This window comes from Heterodontus francisci, chromosome 44, assembly GCF_036365525.1.
Source record: "Heterodontus francisci isolate sHetFra1 chromosome 44, sHetFra1.hap1, whole genome shotgun sequence".
In the NCBI taxonomy this organism is placed as follows: Eukaryota; Metazoa; Chordata; class Chondrichthyes; order Heterodontiformes; family Heterodontidae; genus Heterodontus; species Heterodontus francisci.
In genome coordinates this window covers 13340892-13363151 of record NC_090414.1, presented here as the reverse complement: position 1 = coordinate 13363151, position 22260 = coordinate 13340892, and the positions used below count along the sequence as shown (strand labels likewise).

Below are 22260 nucleotides of genomic sequence, written 5' to 3'. Positions count from 1 at the left end.
AACAAAGAAGTGTAAGTATGAATAACAAAAGAAAGTTGCAAGCAGGCAGTGTCAGAAAAGCCATAATATTCGATCTCTTTAAAAGAGTTATCCAGTTAGCCACACTCCCTGCTCCTATCCCATAACCCTGCAGATTTCTACTTTTCAATTCCCTGTTGGAAGTTAATATTGAAGTCTGAAATAGAGGAACAATGCTGTCAAGTATCTGCTGCTTGCTCAAAAATGCAAAGCTTGGATACATTTAGTTCAAATGCCACCTGACTGAGTCCATCACTGTATTAAAATGGGCAAAATGTTCGCCTATTGCCACACATGCCCTGTGAATACAGGGACATGACTTAGACACTTATTTTGTGGTGGACTGCTAGTGTTGCTAAAATGGAAAGTGAGAAGTTTTACAATGGTAGGATTTATAATGCAGCAATTTTGGTATGTTGCATTTCAAATGGGCATCTTGTGACTGAATGGGCGGCACAGTTAGCACCGCAGCCTCACATCTCCAGCGACCCGGGTTCGGTTCTGGGTACTGCCTGTGCGGAGTTTGTAAGTTCTCCCTGTAACCGCGTGGGTTTTCTCCGGGTGTTCCGGTTTCCTCCCACACGCCAAAGACTTGCGGGTTGATAGGTAAATTGGCCATTGTAAAAAATTGCCCCAAGTGTAGGTAGGTGATAGGAGAATGGAGGGAAGGTGGGGATGTGTGAGGGAAAAATGGGATTAATATGGGATTAGTATAATGGGTGGTTAATGGTCGGCACAGACTCGGTGGGCCGAAGGGCCTGTTTTGGTGCTGTATCTCTCTATGACTCTACCTGAGGCCATTTCAGTCAATCTCACACTTCTCTGAACAGGCTTGCCCAACAAGTTAAAACTTCTCAGCCATGACTGCGATGGAACACAATCCCTCCCTTCATACTGTGGCATTGTCACCAGCTCACACTGCTGGGCACAAAACACAAGCTCATATCTCACTCTCTCACCGAGTTCAGCAATGCCAAGGCATTGGGAACAGCGTGCACAGTGCGTACAATATTCATCACACACGCTCTCTCTTTCTGTTTTCCTGCTGCATATTGACTGTGTGCCAAGGAAAGCGGGAGATTAAATCTAAAACACAAACTTTAACTCCCCCTCTTTATGCTAATAACTCACTCTGACCCAGGTCACTTCTCTCTCTTCCCACCCCGGCCCCCCGAAAAATGCTTTTATACTTTCTAAGAACAACTTCAAGACTAGCACTACAATAGACAGCTGGAAGCTGCACGTTATCTTACCATTGGCTCAGTTTAGAGTGCTGCTCAATTCTACCTTTGTGATCGATAGGAATAGGAGAGCATGGGTCAGCAGATAGTGGTTACGCATGATATCACATGTAATCCATCCTCCTGGAAAGCCCAAGTGTTAGATCGGCTCCGTTGGTCCCACTCTCATCTCAGGTACAGACTCAGGTTCAAGCCCCGTTTCAGGACTCAGCACATAATCTAGGTTGACAAGCCAATAAAGTGTTGGCTTCCGATTGAGTCCAGTTGCAGACCCCGGTGTCCTGGCCAACACTGATCCCTCGACCTTCCTCTGGAACGCACTACCTGAAAGGGTGGCGGGATCAGATTTCCTTGTCAAAAGACAAGGATTAAGTTATGAGGAAAGAGGCTGGGGTTTGGGACTAAGCTGTGCAGCTCTTTCAAAGAAGCACAAGGGTCGAATGGTTCCCTCCCTCGCAGTAAAGATTTTATGATTCTAAAAGGTGTTGTTGTGTCGTACAGACATTTACGGGCTTTTTATTTATTTATTTAGAGATGCAGCACTGAAACAGGCACTTTGGCCCACCGAGTCTGTGCCGACCATCAACCACCCATTTATACTAATCCTACATTAATCCCATATTCCTACCACATCCCCTCAACTCCCCTACCTACACTAGGGACAATTTACAATGGCCAATACCGATCAACCTGCAAGTCTTTGGCATGTGGGAGGAAACCGGAGCACACGGAGGAAACCCACGCGGTCACAGGGAGAACGTGCAAACTCCGCATAGGCAGTACCCAGAATTGAACCCGGGTCGCTGGAGCTGTGAGGCTGCGGTGCTAACCACTGTGCTTTGCTGGGCGCAAATTGGCTGCTGCAGTTACCTATACAGAATAGTGCCAGCACTTCAAAGCAATTCACTGGCTATGAGGTTCTGCAAGATATTCCATTAATGTAAATTTCTGACTTAAGAGACAGAATCCAAGTCCCAACTTGCATCAAAAAAATCCTGTGACTCAGCTTCTCAGACTATGACACCCTTAACATGGGGAAAAAACCTCCTACAGCGCTACACCAAGGCACAGGATAAAAGCGGATACCAAGCCTGAGCAGCAGGGATTAGGAGGAGTGATCTGGTGGAAGAAATAGGTTTTAAAGGTGGGTCCACAAAGGAGGTGGAAAGACAGGTAGTTTAAGACGTGAATTGCAAAGAGTGGGGTCTAGGTGGCAGCAGGCAAAGGTTGTGTGGCAGGAGTGCAGATTGCACAAGAGGTCAGATTTGGAGGAACTGAGAGTTCAAGGGGTGTTGTAGCACCAGAGGAGGTTACAGAGATAGGGAGGGACAATGACATGAGAGATTTAAATACAGGGATGTAAATTTTACATTTGAAGTAGTGGTAGAATGGAACCCAATTCAGGTCAGTGAGCACAGTGGTGATGAATGGATGGGGCTTGGTGCGAGTTAGGACAGAGGCAGGATATTTTTGGATGAGCTCAAGTTTATGGAGGGTGGAAGGTGGGGAGCCAGCCAGTTGGAATAGCCACGCCTGGAGGTATGGATGAGGGTTTCAGCAGCAGATGAGCTGAGCCAGGGGTCGAGATGGAAGTAGGCAGTCTTGGTGATGGAGACAGGGTCAGAGACGCAACTCTGCGTCAAATAGGAGAGCGAGGGCTCAAACCATCCAGTTCAGCCTCACACAGTGACCAGGGAGGGACAGGAATTGGTGGTTTGGGTCAGACAGTGGTTTCAGACTTCCCAATGTTTAATTGGAGAAAATTACAGATCTTCCAATACTAGATGTCACACATGCAGTATACGAACATACGAATTAGGAGCAGGCTTAGGCCACTTGGCCCTTCGGGTCTGCTCCCCCATTGAATAAGTTCATTTCCACCTAGCCCCAATAACCTTCCACCCCCCTGCTTATCAAGAATCTATCTGACTCTGCCTTAAAAAATATTCAAAGACTCTGCTTCCACCGCCTTTTGAGGAAGAGATTTCCAAAGACTCATAACCCTCAGAGAAAAAATTCTCCTGATCCCCGTCATAAATGGGTGACTCCCTTTTTTTTTTTAAAAACAGTGACCCCTAGTTCTAGATTCTCCCATAAGGGGAAACATCCTTTCCACATCCACCCTGTCTGGCAGTCAAGAAAGGTGGCACTTCAGTTTGGAACATTTGCTGCCCCCCTCACACTACAACTGAATGATTAACTGCTGGTGAACGAGGAATGAACCAGGTCAACATTAGACCTTCACTTGAATGGTAGCACCAAGACCAAGATCAGACTATATCTGCACCAAGACCAGACTGAATCACATCTAGGAGAAGACCAGCGCCATGACCCAGACTGGATCTGCACCAGCACCAGGACCAGATCAGGTTTGCACCAGGGCAAGGACTACACCAGGACCAGACTAGGTCTGCGCCGGCACCAGGTCCAGGCCAGGTCTGCGCCGGCACCAGGTCCAGGCCAGGTCTGCGCCGGCACCAGGTCCAGGCCAGGTCTGCGCCGGCACCAGGTCCAGGCCAGGTCGGCGCCGGCACCAGGTCCAGGCCAGGTCGGCGCCGGCACCAGGTCCAGGCCAGGTCGGCGCCGGCACCAGGTCCAGGCCAGGTCGGCGCCGGCACCAGGTCCAGGCCAGGTCGGCGCCGGCACCAGGTCCAGGCCGGGTCTGCGCCGGCACCAGGTCCAGACCAGGTTTGCACCAGGAGCTAGACCACACAAGACCAGACCAGGTCTGCATCAACACCATGATTAGGACCTGGATCAAACCAGCTCTGTGCCAGCACCAGGACCAGGCAAGGTCTGCGCCAGCACCAGGACCAGGCCAAACCAGGTCTGCACCAGCACCAGGACCAGGCCAAACCAGGTCTGCACCAGCACCAGGACCAGGCCAAACCAGGTCAGCGCCAGCACCAGGACCAGGCCAAACCAGGTCAGCGCCAGCACCAGGACCAGGCCAAACCAGGTCTGCGCCAGCACCAGGACCAGGCCAAACCAGGTCTGCGGCAGCACCAGGACCAGGCCAAACCAGGTCAGCGCCAGCACCAGGACCAGGCCAAACCAGGTCAGCGCCAGCACCAGGGCCAGGCCAAACCAGGTCAGCGCCAGCACCAGGACCAGACCAGCACCAGGTCTGCACCAGCACCAGGTCCAGGCCAAACCAGGTCTGCGCCAGCACCAGGACCAGGCCAAACCAGGTCTGCGCCAGCACCAGGACCAGGCCAAACCAGGTCAGCGCCAGCACCAGGACTATGCCAAACCAGGTCAGCGCCAGCACCAGGACCAGACCAGCACCAGGACCAGACCAGCACCAGGTCCAGACCAGGTCTGCGCCAGGACCAGGCCAAACCAGGTCTGCGCCAACACCACTATTAGGACCAGCACCTGGTCCAGACCAGGTCTGCGCCAACACCAGGTCTGCACCAGGTCTGCACCAACATCAGGTCCAGACCAGGTCTGCACCAACATCAGGTCCAGACCAGGTCTGCACCAACATCAGGTCCAGACCAGGTCTGCGCCAACACCAGGTCCAGACCAGGTCTGCACCAACACCAGGTCTGCAGCAGAACCAGATCAGCTTTGCATCAGGAAAGTACCAGCAAGTGACAGTGAACCCAGCTCCAGTGGAACTTCCCTGACGGTGGAGCGGATCCCGGGACCGGGCTGTTGCCCGGCGCGTGGCCGTCCCCTGCACCTCCCACTTTGGTTCACTCACTCCCCGCGCCGGCTGGAAGCTCCCGGGACGAGAAAGCCCCAACCACCAGGCCTCGGCTCTCCAGCTTACCTCAGCCACCGACACTGGACACGCCGCTCGCTGCGCCCTGATCCTCCCCGTCCCAGTCCTCGTGCCCGCGGCCCCGCCCCCGCGCCGCGATTGGATATCCGCGGCCATCGCAATAGTCCATTGGCGGAGAGCATGTCAATCATCCGGAGGACGGCCCCCTTTTCACGCGCGTGACGTGTCCCATTCATTGGTGGAGGTTTAAAGGGCTCGCGCCCTCCATAACAACGCTGACCGACTTCCCGCGGCCACACTCACCGGAACAACGCTGACCCACCTCCCGCGGCGACACTCACCGGAACAACGCTGACCCACCTCCCGCGGCGACACTCACCATAACAATGCTGACCCACCTCCCGCGGCGACACTCACCATAACAATGCTGACCCACCTCCGGCGGCAATAATAATAAAAGCAAAATACTGCAGATGCTGGAAATCTGAAATAAAAACAAGAAATGCTGGAAATACTCAGCAGGTCTGGCAGCATCTGTGGAGAGAGAAGCAGAGTTAATGTTTCTGCTCAGTGACCTTTCATTAGAACTGGCAAAGGTTAGAAATGTAAAAGGTTATAAGCAATTAAAGTGGGGGTGGGGCAAAAGGGAAAACAAGGGAAGGTGTTGATAGGACAAGGTCACAGAGAATAACTGACCAGAAGGTCACGGAGCAAAGGCAAACGGTATGTTAATGGTGTGCTGAAAGACAAAGCTTTAGTACAGAGAGGGTGTTAATTGACAGAAAAATAAACAGCCTAGCCCAAAGCACAAGCATGAAAAAAAACAGTGGGTAGGCACAGTAGAAACAAACTAAACAAGCTAAAATAAAAGAAAAAATAACGTAAAATAAAAATGGGGGGGCCCGTCATGCATGGAAATGATTGAACTCAATGTTCAGTCCGGCAGGCTGTAGCGTGCCTAATCGGTAAATGAGATGCTGTTCCTTGAGTTTGCATTGATGTTCACTGGAACACTGCAGCAATCCCAGGACAGAGATGTGGAGATGAGAGCAGAGGGGTGTGTTGAAATGGCAAGTGACAGGAAGCTCGGAGTCATGACTTTCAGACTGAGCGCAGGTGGTCCGCAAAGAGATCACCCAACGTAGAGGAGATCACATTGTGAGCAGCGAATACAGTATACTAAATTGAAAGAAGTACAAGTAAATGGCTGCTTCACCTGAAAGGAGTATTTGGGGCCTTGGATAGAGGAGGTAAAAGGGCAGGTATTACACCTCCTGTGATTGCAGGGGAAGGTGCCGTGGGAAGGGGACGAGATGGTAGGGGTAATGGAGGAGTGGACCAGGGTGTCGCAGAGGGAACAATGCCTTCGGAATGCTGACAGGGGAGGGGAGGGGAAGATGCGTTTGGTAGTGGCATCACGCTGGAGGTGGCGGAAATGGCGGAGGATGATCCTTTGGATGTGAAGGCTGGTGGGGTGGAAAGTGAGGACAAGGGGAACCCTGACACAGATCTGGGAGGGAGAGGAAGGGGTGAGGGTAGAGGTGCGGGAAATGGGCCGATATGGTTGAGGGTCCTGTCAACCACAGTGGGGGGGGGGGGGCGGCGGGGAATCCTCAGTTGAGGAAAAAGGAAGACATATCAGAAGGGCTGTCGTGGAAGGTAGCATCATCAGAGCAGATGCGTCGGAGATGGAGAAACTGGGAGAATGGCATGTAGTCCTTACAGGAGGCAGGATGTGAAGAAGTGTAGTCGAGGTAGCTGTGGGAGTTGGTGGGCTTATAATGAATATCAGTGGACAGCCTATCACCAGAGATGGAGACAGAGAAGTCGAGGAAGGGAAGGGAAGTGTCGGAGATGGGCCATGTAAATGTGAGAGAAGTGCGTAAATTAAAAGCAAAGTTGATAAAGTTTTCCAATTCGGGGCGGGAGCAGGAAACGGCACCGATACAGAGAGTCATAGAGTCGTACAGCATAGAAATGGGTCCTTCGGCCCACCGCGACCATGCCAACCATAATGCCTGTCTATACTAATCCCACCTGCCTGCATTAACTCCATATCCCTCTATGCCTTGCTCATTCAAGTACCTGTCCAGATGCCTCTTAAATGTTGCTACTGTTCCTGACTCCACCACCTCCTCAGGCAGCTCATTCCAGATACCCACGATTCTTTGTCTGAAAAATTTACCTCTTTGATCCCCTTTAAACCTTCTCCCTCTCACCTTAAATCTATGCCCTCTAGTTTTAGTCACCCCTACCATGGGAAACAGACTCTGGCTATCTACCCTATCTATGCCTCTCATCATTTTATATACCTCTATCATGTCCCCTCTCAGCCTCCTTCGCTCAAGGGAAAACAGACCCAGCCTATCCAATCTCTCTTTATAACTCAAGCGCTCCAAACCAGCCAACATCCTGGTGAATCTTTTCTGCACCCTCTCTAGCTTAATCACATCTTTCCTGTAGTGCGGCGACCAGAACTGCACACAGTACTCCAAATGCGGCCGAACCAACGTTATGTACAACTGTAACATGACGTCCCAACTCTTGTACTCAATGCCTTGGCCGATGAAGGCAATGCCTTCTTCACCACCCTGTCTACCCGTGTTGCCACTTTCAGGGAACTATGTACTTGCACCCCAAGGTCACTCTGCTCAACAACACTCCCAGTACAGTCATCAATGTACCAGAAAAAGAGTTAGGGGAGGGGGCCTGAGTTGGACTGGAACAAGGAAACTTTGACATATTCCACAAAAAGACAGGCATAACTAGGACCCATGCGGGTACCCATAGCAACACCTTTTACTTGAAGGACGTGAGTGGAGTTGAAGGAGAAGTTGTTCAATGTGAGAACAAGTTCAGCCAGGCGGAGGAGGGTGGTGGTGGATGGGGACTGGTTGGGCCTCTGTTCAAGGAAGAAGCGGAGAGTCCTCAGACCGTCCTGGTGAGGGGATGGAGGTGTAGAGCGATTGGACGTCCATAGTGAAGAGGAGGCAGTTCGGGCCAGGAAACTGGAAATTGTCAAAATGACATAGGGTGTCAGAAGAGTCACGGATGTAGGTGGGAAGGGACTGTACCAGGGGAGAAAAGATAGAGTCAAGATAGGAAGAAATAAGTTCAGTGGGGAAGGAACAGGCTGAAACAATGGGTCTGCCGGGACAGTCCTGTTTGTGGATTTTGGGAAGGAGGTAGAAGCGGGCAGTCCGGGGTTGCGGGACTTTGAGGTTGGAAGCTGTAGAGGGAAAATCTCCAGTGGAGATGAGGTCAGTGACAGTCCTGTGGACAGTAGCTTGATATTCGGTGGTGGGGTCATGGTACGGGGGAGGTAGGAAGAAGTGTCTGAGAGTTGGTGCTCAGCCTCTGCAAGGTAGAGGTCGGTACACCAGACAACAACAGCACCACCCTTGTCTGCAGGTTTGATGACAATGTCGGGGTTAGACCTGAGAGAATGGAGTGCAGCAAGTTCAGAGGGAGACAGGTTAGAGTGAGTGAGGGGAGCACAGAAATGGAGCTGGCCAATGTCTCATCGACAGTTTTCAATGAAAAGATCAAGAGCAGGTAAGAGGCCAGAGGGAGGGGTCCAGGTAGAGGGAGAATGCTGGAGGCGGGTGAATGGGTCTGCTGGTTGGGGTGAGGACTCCTGGTCAAAGAAGTGAGCCCGGAGGCTAGGGCGACGGAAGAAGAACTCAACGTCATGCCGAGTGCGTAAGGGGATGAAACAGTTCTTTTCTGAGTACAGAACGTTCAGTATCAAAGAGGTGAAGGTCAGAGGGTATAGTGAATACATGGCATGGGGTCAGAGGGTAGTGAAGGGGAAGAAGGATCTGGAGGGGCAATCGTCCCCATCAGCTGCTGGAGCTTGCGTTCCTTAACACCTGAAAGGAAGAAATAAAGTTTTTTGTTAATGCGTCGGATAAGACAAAGGATAAAATGAAACTGCGGAGTAAAACAGTTTTGATATAAGGTGAGGCGGTGCTGCTGCAGAGAGAGGTCCAGTGTGTACATGTGGCGGTACATGGTACTGAGTGTGGATCTCAGGATGCGGCAAGAACAGCAGTCCGAGGAACATTGTATTTCTCGGAGATACTTGAAATCCTGGGTGGATTCAAAACATGAAGGGTGAAACTTCAGTTGGAATCCACGTGGAATAAGTCAGAGCTGGAGACAGTCTCTCAGGAAGGAGATGTGGCTGTGAAAACGAGTTTTGGTAGATACTTTATCGAACACAAGTAGGGAAATAGAAAGCAATGAAAGTGAACAAGATAAAAGAGACAAACGGAAATCCCGTCGGAGAGAAGAGCAGAACTTCTTCAAGGTAGGCATTCCTGGAAGAAATCTTCTTTGGCCTCCTTATCTCGAGAGACAATGGGTAAGCGCCTGGAGGTGGTCAGTGGTGTGTGGAGCAGCGCCTGGAGTGGCTATAAAGGCTAATTCTAGAGTGACAGGGTCTTCCACGGGTGCTGCAGAAAAATGTGTTTGTCGGGGCTGTTACACAGTGGCAGTGAACTAAAAATGAAAATAAAAGCAAAATACTGCAGATTCTGGAAATCTGAAATAAAAACAAGAAATGCTGGAAATACTCAGCAGGTTTGGCAGCATCTGTGGAGAGAGAAGCAGAGTTAATGTTTCAGGTCAGTGACCCTTCATCAGAACTGGCAAATATTAGAAATGTAACAGGTTTTAAGCAAATAAAGCAGGGGTGGGGCAAGAGATAACAAAAGAGAAGGTGTTGATAGGACAAGGTCACAGAGAATAACTGACCAGAAGCTCATGGAGCAAAAGCAAACGGTATGTTATTGGTGTGCTGAAAGACAAAGTGTTAGTGCAGAAAGGGTGTTAATTGACAGAAAAATGAACAGCCTGGCCCCAAGCACAAACATGAAAAAAAAACAGTGGGTAGGCACAGTAGAAACAAACTAAACAAACCAAAACAAAATAAACAAATAAAAAAGGAAAAAGGAAAAATAACTAAAAATAGAAATAAAAAGGGGGGCCCCGTCATGCTCTGAAATTATTGAGCTCAATGTTCAGTCCGGTAGGTTGTAGCGTGCCTAATCGGTAAATGAGCTGCTGATCCTCGAGCTTGCGATTCACCATAACAATGCTGTCTGACCTCTCGCGGCGACACTCACAATAACACTGACCGACCTCCCGTGGCGACACTCACAATAACACTGACCGACCTCCCGCGGCGACACTCACAATAACACTGACCGACCTCCCGTGGCAACACTCACAATAACACTGACCAACCTCCCGTGGCGACACTCACAATAACACTGACCAACCTCCCGTGGCGACACTCACAATAACACTGACCGAACTCCTGCGACGACACTCACAATAATACTGACCAACCTCCCGCGGCGACACTCACAATAACACTGACCAACCTCCTGCGGCGACACTCACAATAACACTGACCAACCTCCCGCGGCGACACTCACAATAACACTGACCGACCTCCCGTGGCGACACTCACAATAACACTGACCGACCTCCCGCGGCGACACTCACAATAACACTGACCGACCTCCCGTGGCGACACTCACAATAACACTGACCGACCTCCCGCGGCGACACTCACAATAACACTGACCGACCTCCCGTGGCAACACTCACAATAACACTGACCAACCTCCCGTGGCGACACTCACAATAACACTGACCAACCTCCCGTGGCGACACTCACAATAACACTGACCGAACTCCTGCGACGACACTCACAATAATACTGACCAACCTCCCGTGGCGACACTCACAATAACACTGACCAACCTCCTGCGGCGACACTCACAATAACACTGACCAACCTCCCGCGGCGACACTCACAATAACACTGACCAACCTCCCGCGGCGACACTCACAATAACACTGACCAACCTCCCGCGGCGACACTCACAATAACACTGACCAACCTCCCGCGGCGACACTCACAATAACACTGACCAACCTCCCGTGGCGACACTCACAATAACACTGACCGAACTCCTGCGACGACACTCACAATAATACTGACCGACCTCCCGCGGCGACACTCACAGTAACACTGACCGACCTCCCGTGGCGACACTCACAATAACACTGACTGGCCTCCCATGGCGACACTCACAATAACACTGGCCGAACTCCCGGGACGACACTCACAATAATACTGACCGACCTCCCGCGGCGACACTCACAATAACACTGACCGACCTCCCGCGGCGACACTCACAATAACACTGACCGACTTCCTGAGACGACACTCACAATAACACTGACTGACCTCCTGCGGTGACACTCACCATAACAACACTGACTGACCTCCTGCAGTGACACTCACCATAACAACACTGACTGACCGACACTCACCATAATAACACTGACCGACCTCCCGCAGTGACACTCACAACGTTGACTGACCTCCCAAGGTGACACTCACCACAGCAATGCTGACTGACCTCCTGCAGCGACACTCACCATAACACTGACCAACCTCCCTTGGCGACACTCACTATAACACTGATCAACCTCCCACAGCACAGCGACACTCACCATAACACTGACTGACCTCCCTCGACGACACTCCCCATAACAACGCTGACCGACCTACCACCGTGACATTCACCACAACAACGCTGACCAACCTCCTGCGGCAACACTCGCAATAACACTAGCCGATCTCCCGCGGTGACACACACAAGAACACTGGCCAATCCCCCGTCGCGCCACTCACACGGACACCGACCAACCTTCCGCTGCGACACTGACCATAACAAACCCAGTTACTGATTCACCAACTATTAAAAACAAGTTTTTGTTGTTTACGCTCTGAAATCTTTCGCAATTTTGACAACCTTTATGAGAACTGCTTAGCTTCCTTTGTTTCAGTGAAAAAGCCCCAATATTCCAATCTTTTCTTCCCAACTGGAGCCTCCCATTCTATGTATTACTCAGAATTAAGTACATTACTCAGAAATGTTCTTGTTTTTTCCTGTTTTAATTGTTCCCTGTATGACTGTTTAAACCTAACCCCATAAATTCCAGGAGGTATTATGCTCTATTTCCCTGAAAAGGCCAAAGAGTACGATATTGTTTAGAGTTTCATTGCACAGTTCTAAATGGTACTGACAGCTTAATCTCCTCATAAACCTATAAAGAAACACAATAAACCATGATTTGGATAGGTCACATGAGTCCTTTCCTGAGCCACCAACTCCATCCCTCTCCCTGGCCACTGTCGAAGGCTGTTCCAGACTGTTTGCAACCTCCAGAATCAATTATTCCAACACTCTCTGGGCCGGCCTCCATCTTGCACCCTCCATAAATTTAGGGTCATCTAAAAGGCTGCTGCTTGTTTCCTAACTCACACCAAACCCACTCCTGTGCTCACTCACCTACTTTGACTCCTGGCAGCACCTCATTTTAAAATTCTCACTTGTTTGTTCAAATCGCCCCATTGACTTGGCCCTCCCCATCTCTGTAACCTCCGATAACCCTCGGAAATTTCAGCTGGCCCTAAAGTTGTGGCTTAAGGACAGAAAATAGTGAGTCATGGAAAATGGCTGTTTTTCAGACTGCAGGATGGTAGACAGTGGTGTTCCCCAAGATTCAGTGCTCGGACCACTGCTTTTTTGATTTATGTAAATGCCTTGGATAATGCTATTCAGAGCAACATTTCAAAATTTTCTGACGATAACAAACTTGGAAGTTTTTTTTTTGTTCATTCCTGGGATGTGGGCGTCGCTGGCCAGGCCATCATTTATTGTCCATCCCTAGTTGCCCTTGAGAAGGTGGTGGTGAGCAACCTTCTTGAACCACTGCAGTCCATGTGGGTTAGGTACACCCACAGTGCTCTTAAGGAAGGAGCTCCAGGATTTTGACCCAGCAACAGTGAGGGAACAGTGATATAGTTCCAGGTCAGGATAGTGTGTGGCTTGGAGGGGAACTTGCAGGTGGTGGTGTTCCCATGCATCTGCTGCCCTTGTCCTTCTAGTTGGTAGAGGTCGCGGGTTTGGAAGGTGCTGTCGAAGGAGCCTTGGTGAGTTGCTGCAGTGCATCTTGTAGATGGCACACACTGCTGCCACTGTGTGTCGGTGGTGGAGGGAGTGAATGTTTGTGGATGGGGTGACAATCAAGTGGGCTGCTTTGTCCTGGATGGTGTCGAGCTTCTTGAGTGTTGTTGGAGCTGCACCCATCCAGGCAAGTGGAGAGTATTCCATCACACTCCTGACTTGTGCCTTGTAGATGGTGGACAGGCTTTGGGGAGTCAGGAGCTGAGTTACTCGCCGCAGGATTCCTAGCCTCTGACCTGCTCTTGCAGCCATGGTATTTATATGGCTACTCCAGTTCCGTTTCTGGTCAATAGTAACCCCCAGGATGTTGATAGTGGGGGATTCAGCGATGGTAATGCCACTGAATGTCAAGGGGAGATGGTTAGATTCTCTCTTGTTGGAGATGGTCATTGCCTGCCACTTGTGTGGTGCGAATGTTACTTGCCACTTATCAGCCCAAGCCTGGATATTGTCCAGGTCTTGCTGCATTTCTACACGGACTGCTTCAGCATCTGAGGAGTCACGAATGGTGAACATTGTGCAATCATCAGCAAACATCCCCACTTCTGACCTTATGATTGAAGGGAGGTCATTGATGAAGCAGCTGAAGATGGTTGGGCCTAGGACACTACCCTGAGGAACTCCTGCAGTGATGTCCTGGAGCTCAGATGATTGACCTCCAACAAGCACAACCATCTTCCTTTGCATGAGGTACAACTCCAACCAGTGGAGAATTATCCCCCTGATTTTCATTGACTTCAATTTTGCTTTGGCTCCTTGATGTCATACTCGGTCAAATGCTGCCTTGATGTCAAGGGCAGTCACTCTCACCTCAACTCTTCAGTTCAGCTCTTTTGTCCATGTTTGAACCAAGGCTGTAATGAGGGCTGGAGCTGAGTGGCCCTGGCGGAACTCAAACTGAGCATCACTGAGCAGGTTATTGCTAAGCAAGTGCTGCTTGATAGCACTGTCGACAACACCTTCCATCACTTTACTGATGATTGAGAGTAGACTGATGGGACGGTAATTGGCTGGGTTGGACCTGTCCTGCTTTTTGTGTACTGCACAAATCTGGGCAATTTTCCACATTGCCGGGTAGATGCCAGTGTTGTAGCTGTACTGGAACAGCTTGGTTAGGGGCGCAGCAAATTCTGGAGCACAGGTCTTCAGTATTATTGCCGGAATATTGTCAGGGCCCATAGCCTTTGTAGTATCCAGTGCCTTCAGTCGTTTCTTGATATCACGCGGAGTGAATCGAATTGGCTGAAGACTGGCATCTGTGATGCTGGGGATTTCAGGAGGAGGCCGAGATGGATCATCAACTCGGCACTTCTGGCTGAAGATTGTTGCAAATGCTTCTGCCTTATCTTTCGCACTGATGTGCAGGGCTCCCCCATCATTGAGGATGGGGATATTTGTGGAGCCACCTCCTCCAGTTAGTTGTTTAATTGTCCAGCACCATTCTCGGCTGGATGTGACAGATCTGCAGAACTGAGATCTGATCCGTTGGTTATTGCATGCTGCTTACGCAGTTTGGCATGCAAGTAGTCCTGGGTTGTAGCTTCACCAGGTTGACACCTCATTTTGAGGTATGCCTGGTGCTGCTCCTGGCATGTCCTCCTGCACTCTTCATTGAACCAGTGTTGGTCCCCTGGCTTGATGGTAATGGTAGAGTGGGGGATATGCCGGGCCATGAGGTTACAGATTGTGGTTGAGTACAATACTGCTGCTGCTGATGGCTCACAGCACCTCATGGATGCCCAGTTTTGCATTGCTAGATCTGTTCAAAATCTATCCCATTTAGCACGGTGGCAGTGCCACACAACACAGTGTGAAGACTGGATTTTGTCTCCACAAGGACAAGCGTGACAGACAGTGAGGATGATATCAATCTACTGCAACAGGACATAGATAGGCTAACAGAATGGGCAGACAAGTGTTACACAGAATTTAATACAGAGAATTGTGAGGTGATGCATTTTGGCAGAAGGGATAGGGAGAGGCAATATAGACTTAATGGCACAGTTCTAAAGAGTGTACAGGGACAGAGGGAACTGGGGTTCATGCTTTTTTTTATTCATTCATAGGATGTGGGCGGCACTGGCCAGGCCAGCATTTATTGCCCATCCCTAATTGCCCTTGAGAAGGTGGTGGTGAGCTGCCTTCTTGAACCGCTGCAGTCCATGTGAGGTAGGTACACCCACAGTGCTGTTAGGAAGGGAGTTCCAGGATTTTGACCCAGCGACAGTGAAGGAACGGCGATGGTCTGTGACTTGGAGGGGAACTTGCAGGGGGTGGTGTTCCTATGTATTTGCTGCCCTTGTCCTTATGGTTGGTAGAGGTCGCGGGTTTGGAAGGTGCTGTCTAAGGAGACTTGGTGCATTGCTGCAGTGCATCTTGTAGATGGTACACACTGCTGCCACTGTGCGTCGGTGGTGGAGGGAGTGAATGTTTGTAGATGGGGTGCCAATCAAGCGGGCTGCTTTGTCCCGGATGGTGTCGAGCTTCTTGAGTGTTGTTGGAGCTGCACCCATCCAGGCAAGTGGAGAGTATTCCATCACACTCCTGACTTGTGCCTTGTAGATGGTGGACAGGCTTTGGGGAGTCAGGAGGTGAGTTACTCGCCTCAGGATTCCTAGCCTCTGACCTGCTCTTGTAGCCAAGGTATTTGTATGGCTACTCCAGTTCAGTTTCTGGTCAATGGTAGCCCCGAGGATGTTGATAGTGGGGGATTCAGCGATGGTAATGCAGTTGAATGTCAAGGGGAGATGGTTAGATTCTCTCTTGTTGGAGATGGTCATTTCCTGGTACTTGTGTGGCGCGAATGTTACTTGCCAGTTATCAGCCCAAGCCTGGATGTTGTCCAGGTCTTGCTGCATTTCTACATGGACTGCTTCAGTATCTGAGGAGTCATGAATGATGAACATTGTGCAATCATCAGCGAACATCCCCACTTCTGACCTTATGATTGAAGAAAGGTCATTGATGAAGCAGCTGAAGATGGTTGGGCCTAGGACACTACCCTGAGGAACTCCTGCAGTGATGTTCTGGAGCTCAGATGATTGACCTCCAACAACCACAACCATCTTCCTTTGCGCTCGGTATGACTCCAACCAACAGAAAGTTTTTCCCCTGATTCCCATTGACTTCAGTTTTGCTAGGGCTCCTTGATGCCATACTCGGTCAAATGCTGCCTTGATGTCAAGGGCAGTCACTCTCACATCACCTCTTGAGTTCAGCTCTTTTGTCCATGTTTGAACCAAGGCTGTAATGAGGTCAGGAGCTGAGTGGCCCTGGCGGAACCCAAACTGAGCGTCACTGAGCAGGTTATTGCTAAGCAAGTGCTGCTTGATGGCACTGTTGATGACACCTTCCATCACTTTACTGATGATTGAGAGTAGGCTGATGGGGCAGTAATTGGCCGGGTTGGACTTGTCCTGCTTTTTGTGTACAGGACATACCTGGGCAATTTTCCACATTGCAGGGTGGATGCCAGTGTTGTAGCTGTACTGGAACAGCTTGGCTGGGGGCGCGGTAAGTTCTGGAGCACAGGTCTTCAATACTATTGCCGGAATATTGTCAGGGCCCATAGCTTTTGCAGTATCCAGTGCCTTCAGTCATTTCTTGATATCACGCGGAGTGAATCGAATTGGCTGAAGTCTGGCATCTGTTATGCTGGAGACTTCAGGAGGAGGCCGAGATGGATCATCAACTCGGCACTTCTGGCTGAAGATTGTTGCAAATGCTTCTGCCTTATCTTTCGCACTGACGTGCTGGCTCCCCCATCATTGAAGATGGGGATAAAAACAAGAAATGCTGGAACCACTCAGCAGGTCTTGCAGCATCTGTGAAAAGAGAAGCAGAGTTAACGTTTCGGGTCAGTGACCCTTCTTCGGAAAGTCACAGGTTATAAGCAAGTGAGGTGGGGTGGGGCAAGAGATAACAAAGGAGGTCTAGATTGGACCAGGCCACATAGCTGACCAAAAGGTGACGGAGCAAAGGCAAACAATATGTTAATGGTGTGTTGAAAGACAAAGCATTAGTACAGATTAGGTGTTAATACACGGAATATTGAACAGCAGCAAGTGCAAACCTGAAAAAAAAAGTGGGTAAGCGAACTGAACAAACAAAGATGAAATGAAATAAATGCAAAAAAAGATTGTAAAAAATGTAAAAAAGAATGTAAAAAAAGGGAAAAAAAATAATTAAAAATGAAAGTAAAATGGGGGGCTGTCATGCTCTGAAATTATTGAACTCAATGTTTAGTTCGGCAGGCTGTAGTGTGCCTAATCGGTGGATAGGTTGTCTACTAATATCCATTAGAAGCCCAGCGACTCCCACAGCTACCTCGACTACACTTCTTCACACCCTACCTCCTGTAAGGACTCTATTCCATTCTCCCAGTTTCTCCGTCTCTGACGCATCTGCTCTGATGATGCTACCTTCCATGACGGTGCTTCTGATATGACCTTTTTCCTCAACCGAGGATTTCCCCCCCTGTGGTTGACAGGGCCCTCAACCGTGTCCGGCCCATTCCCCGCACCTCTACCCTCACCCCTTCCCCTCCCTCCCAGAACCGTGACAGGGTTCCCCTTGTCCTCACTTTTCACCCCACCAGCCTCCATATCCAAAGGATCATCCTCCGCCATTTCCGCCACCTCCAGCGTGATGCCACTACCAGTCGCATCTTCCCCTCCCTTCCCCTGTCAGTATTCCGAAGGGATCGTTCCCTCCGCGACACCCTGGTCCACTCCTCCATTACCCCCACCACCTCGTCCCCGTCCCATGGCACCTTCCCCTGCAATCGCAGGAGGTGTAATACCTGCCCATTTACCTCCTCTCTCCTCACTATCCCAGGCCCCAAACACTCCTTTCAGGTGAAGCAGCGATTTACTTGTACTTCTTTCAATGTAGTATACAGTATTCGCTGCTCACAGTGTGGTCTCCTCTACATTAGGGAGACCAAGCGCAGACTAGGTGACTGCTTTGCGGAACATCTCCGCTCAGTCCGCAAGCAGGACCCTGAGCTTCCGGTTGCTGGCCATTTCAACACTCCCCCCTGCTCTCATGCTCACATCTCTGTCCTGGGATTGCTGCAGTGTTCCAGTGAACATCAACGCAAGCTCGAGGAACAGCATCTCATCTACTGATTAGGCACACTACAGCCTGCCGGACTGAACATTGAGTTCAATAATTTCAGAGCATGACAGCCCCCCATTTTACTTTCATTTTTAGTTATTTTTTTCTTCCTTTCTTTTACATTCTTTTTTTACATTTTTTACAATCTTTTTTTGCATTTATTTCATTTCATCTTAGTTTGTTCAGTTTGCTTACCCACTGTTTTTTTTCAGGTTTGCACTTGCTGCTGTTCAATATTCAGTGTATTAACAGCTAATCTGTACTAATGCTTTGTCTTTCAACACACCATTAACATATTGTTTGCCTTTGCTCCGTCACCTTTTGGTCAGCTATGTGGCCTGGTTCAATCTAGACCTCCTTTGTTATCTCTTGCCCCACCCCCACCTCACTTGCTTATAACCTGTGACTTTTCTAATATTTGTCAGTTCCGATGAAGGGTCACTGACTCGAAACGTTAACTCTGCTTCTCTTTCCACAGATGCTGCCAGACCTGCTGAGTGGTTCCAGCATTTCTTGTTTTTATTTCAGATTTCCAGCATCCACAGTATTTTGCTTTTCTTGAAGATGGGGATATTTGTGGAGCCACCTCCTCCAGTTAGTTGTTTAATTGTCCACCACCATTCACGGCTGGATGTTGCAGGACTGCAGAGATTAGATCTGATCCATTGGTTATGGGATCGCTTAGCTCTGTCTATCGCATGCTGCTTACGCAGTTTGGCACGCAGATAGTCCTGTGTTGTAGCTTCACCAGGTTGACACCTCATTTTGAGGTATGCCTGGTGCTGCTCCTGTCATGCCCTCCTGCACTCTTCATTGAACAAGGGTTGGTCTCCTGGCTTGATGGTAATGGTAGAGTGGGGGATATACTGGGCCATGAGGTTACAGATTGTGGTTGAGTACAATTCTGCTGCTGCTAATGGCCCACAGCGCCTCATGGATGCCCAGTTTTGCGTTGCTCGGCCTGTTCGAAATCTATCCCATTTAGCACGGTGGCAGTGCCACACAACACGATGGACGGTATCCTCAATGTGAAGGCGGGACTCCGTCTCCACAAGGACTGTGTGGTGGTCACTCCTACCACGACAGTCATGGACAGATGCATCTGTGGCAGGCAGATTGGTGAGGACGAGGTCAAGTATGTTTTTCCCTCGTGTTGGTTCCCTCACCACCTGCTGCAGACCCAGTCTAGCAGCTATGTCCTTTAGGACTCGGCCAGCTCGGTCAGTAGTGGTGCTACCGAGCCACTCTTGGTGATGGACACTGAAGTCCCCCACCCAGAGTACAGTTTGTGCCTTTGCCACCCTCAGTGCTTCCTCCAAGTGGTGTTCAACATGGTGGAGTACTGAGTCATCAGCTGAGGGAGGGCGGTAGGTGGTAACCTTGCCCATGTTTGACCTGATGCCATGAGACTTCATGGGGTCCAGAGTCGATGTTGAGGACTCCCAGGGCAACTCCCTCCCCACTGTCCCACCACCTCTGCTGGTCTGTCCTGCTGGTGGGACAGGACGTACCCAGGGATAGTGATTGCAGTGTTTGGGACATTGTTTGTAAGGTATGATTCCGTGAGCATGACTGTGTCAGGCTGTTGCTTGACTAGTCTGTGGGACAGCTCTCCCAACTTTGGCACAAGCCCCCAGATGTTAGTCAGGAGGACTTTGCAGGGTCGACAGGGCTGGGTTTGCCGTTGTCGTTTCCGGTGCCTCGGCCGATGCCGGGTGTTCCGTCCGGTTTCATTCCTTTTTATTGACTTAGTAGCGGTTAGGTACAACTGAGTGGCTTGCTCGGCCATTTCAGAGGGCATGTAAGAGTTAACCACATTGCTGTGGGTCAGGAGTCACATGTAGGCCAGACCAGGTAAGGACGGCAGATTTCCTTCCCTAAAGGACATTAGTGAACCAGATGGGTTTTTACAACAATCGACAATGGTTTCATGGCCATCATACCTTTTAATTCCAGATTAATTGAATTCAAATTCCACCTTCTGCTGTGGTGGGATTCGAACCCATGTCCCCAAAGAAATACCCTGGGTCTCTGGGTTACTAATCCAGTGATAATACCACTACGCCACCGCCTCCCCATCGATCTTTGAAGGTAACAGGACATATTGAGAGAGTAGTTACCACTGACCACCTCCAGGCGCGTATCCATTGTCTCTCGAGATAAGGAGGCCCAAAAGAAAAAAGAAAGAAGTTAGCAAAGCATATGGGATCTTGGTCTTCATAAATACAGGTATTGAGTGCAAAAGCAGGGAAGTTATGCTGAAACTTTATAAAGCACTGGTTAGGCCACAACTAGAGTATTGCGTCCAGTTCTGGTCACCACAGTTTAGGAAGGATATGAGGGTCCTTGAGAAGGTGCAGAGGAGATTTACTAGAATGGTTCCAGGGATGAGGGATTTTCGTTACAAGTTAGAGTTGTAGAGTCATAGAGTTATACAGCACAGAAACAGGCTCTTCGGCCCATCGTGTCTGTGCCGGCCAGCAAGCACTGATCTATTCTAATCCCATTTTCCAGCCCTTGGTTCATATCTTTGTATGCTATAGCATTTCAAGTGCTCATCTAAATACTTCTTAAATGTTGTGAGGGTTCCTGTCTCTGCCGCCCCCTCAGGCAGTGTGTTCCAGATTCCAACCACCTTTCCAACCACCAACCAGTCTTTCCTCAAATCCCCTCTAAACCTCCTGCCCCTTACCTTAAATCTATGCCCCCTGGACCCCTCCGCTAAGGGAAAAATTTGCTTCCTATCTACCCTATCAATGCCCCTCATATTTTTGTATACCTCAATCAGGTCCCCCCTCAGCCTTCTCTGCTCTAAGGAAAACAACTCTAGCCTATCCAGTCTCTCTTCATAGCTGAAATGCTCCAGCCCAGGCAACATCCTGGTGAATCTCCTCTGCACCCTCTCCAGTCCTCTCGTGTGGTGCCCAGAACTGTACACAGTACTCCAGCTGTGGCCTAACTAGCATTCTATACAGTTCCATCATAACCTCCCTGCTCTTATATTCTATGCCTCGGCTAATAAAGGGACGTACCCCATATACCTTCCTAACCACCTTATCTACCTGTGCTACTGCCTTTTGTGATCTGTGGACAAGTACACCTTGGAGAAGCTGTGGTTGTTCTCCTTGGAGCAAAGGAGATAGAGGGGAGATTTGATAGAGGTGTACAAGATTATGACAGGTTTAGATAAGGTTGACAAAGAAAAGCTGTTCCCATTAGATGATGGTACAAAGACTAGGGAACACAGATTTAAGGTTTTGGGAAAGAGATGAAGGGGGCATGTGACAAAGACCTTTCTAAGCTGTGAGTGATAATGATCGAGAACTTGCTGTCTACGACAGTGGTGGAACCGGAGATGATGAATGATTTCAAAAGGAAACTGGATGGGCTTTTAATGAAAATAAACTTACAGGACTATGGGGATAGAGTGGGGGGAGGATGGAACTGTCTAGATTACTCCACAGAGAGCTGGCATGGACTCGATGGGCTAAATGGCCTCCTTCTCTGCAGTAATAACTGTAATATGATGGGGAGACTGTGGTGTAGTGGTAATGTCGCTGGACTAGTAATCCACAGGCCCTGGCTAATGACCTGGGGGCACAGTTCAAATCCCACTCTGGCAGCTGGTCAAAATCAAATTTTAAAGGGCTACGTTTGCTGGCAATGCAACCACTAGGTGGCGCAGTACTTGCACATGTGCAAATGCAGCCTCATGCACTGAAATGTCACTGTGACGTTTTTTTTTTTGGCAGCTGCCAGTGGCAAAGATGGTGCTGCTCAATTTATCACAAAAAGAAAACAAATGAAACCAAAAGGCAACCGCCACCTTGCCGCTTCCTCCCCTCTGCTCTGCATTGCTCCCCGCTCCGTCCTGCTTCTGGTTCCCGCTCCTTGCTCCCCGCAATGAGTTTTATTGACGAGTATTTCTGGACACAAACCCAAATTTTAAACCAGTGTGCATTTTAAAAAGACATTTCTGACATTTCGGAAGTTGGAACAGATAAATCCTGGGAGCTCGTGTTCAGCGTGATTGTGTGTGCAATTCAACAGAATCCGGGGCCTCATCACTTCTTGCCCCTCAGCCACTCGCTCCCCGCTC

At 49.7% G+C, this 22260-nt stretch overlaps 1 protein-coding gene across 2 annotated transcripts in view; it reads right to left on the bottom strand.

Moving 5' to 3' along the window:
• LOC137355917 (pyruvate carboxylase, mitochondrial-like) overlaps positions 1–5104 on the bottom strand; it is a 1077083-nt gene extending 1071979 nt beyond the window's left edge. Inside the window, exon 1 of one of the 2 annotated variants that reach the window (XM_068021564.1) lies at positions 5038–5104. The gene's annotated coding sequence lies outside the window, so the exon portion shown is untranslated. Of the gene's footprint in view, positions 1–1271; positions 1367–5037 lie in introns of those variants that run through there. The other variant, XM_068021567.1, reaches the window with a different exon arrangement.
• Positions 5105–22260: the final 17156 nt, after the last annotated feature.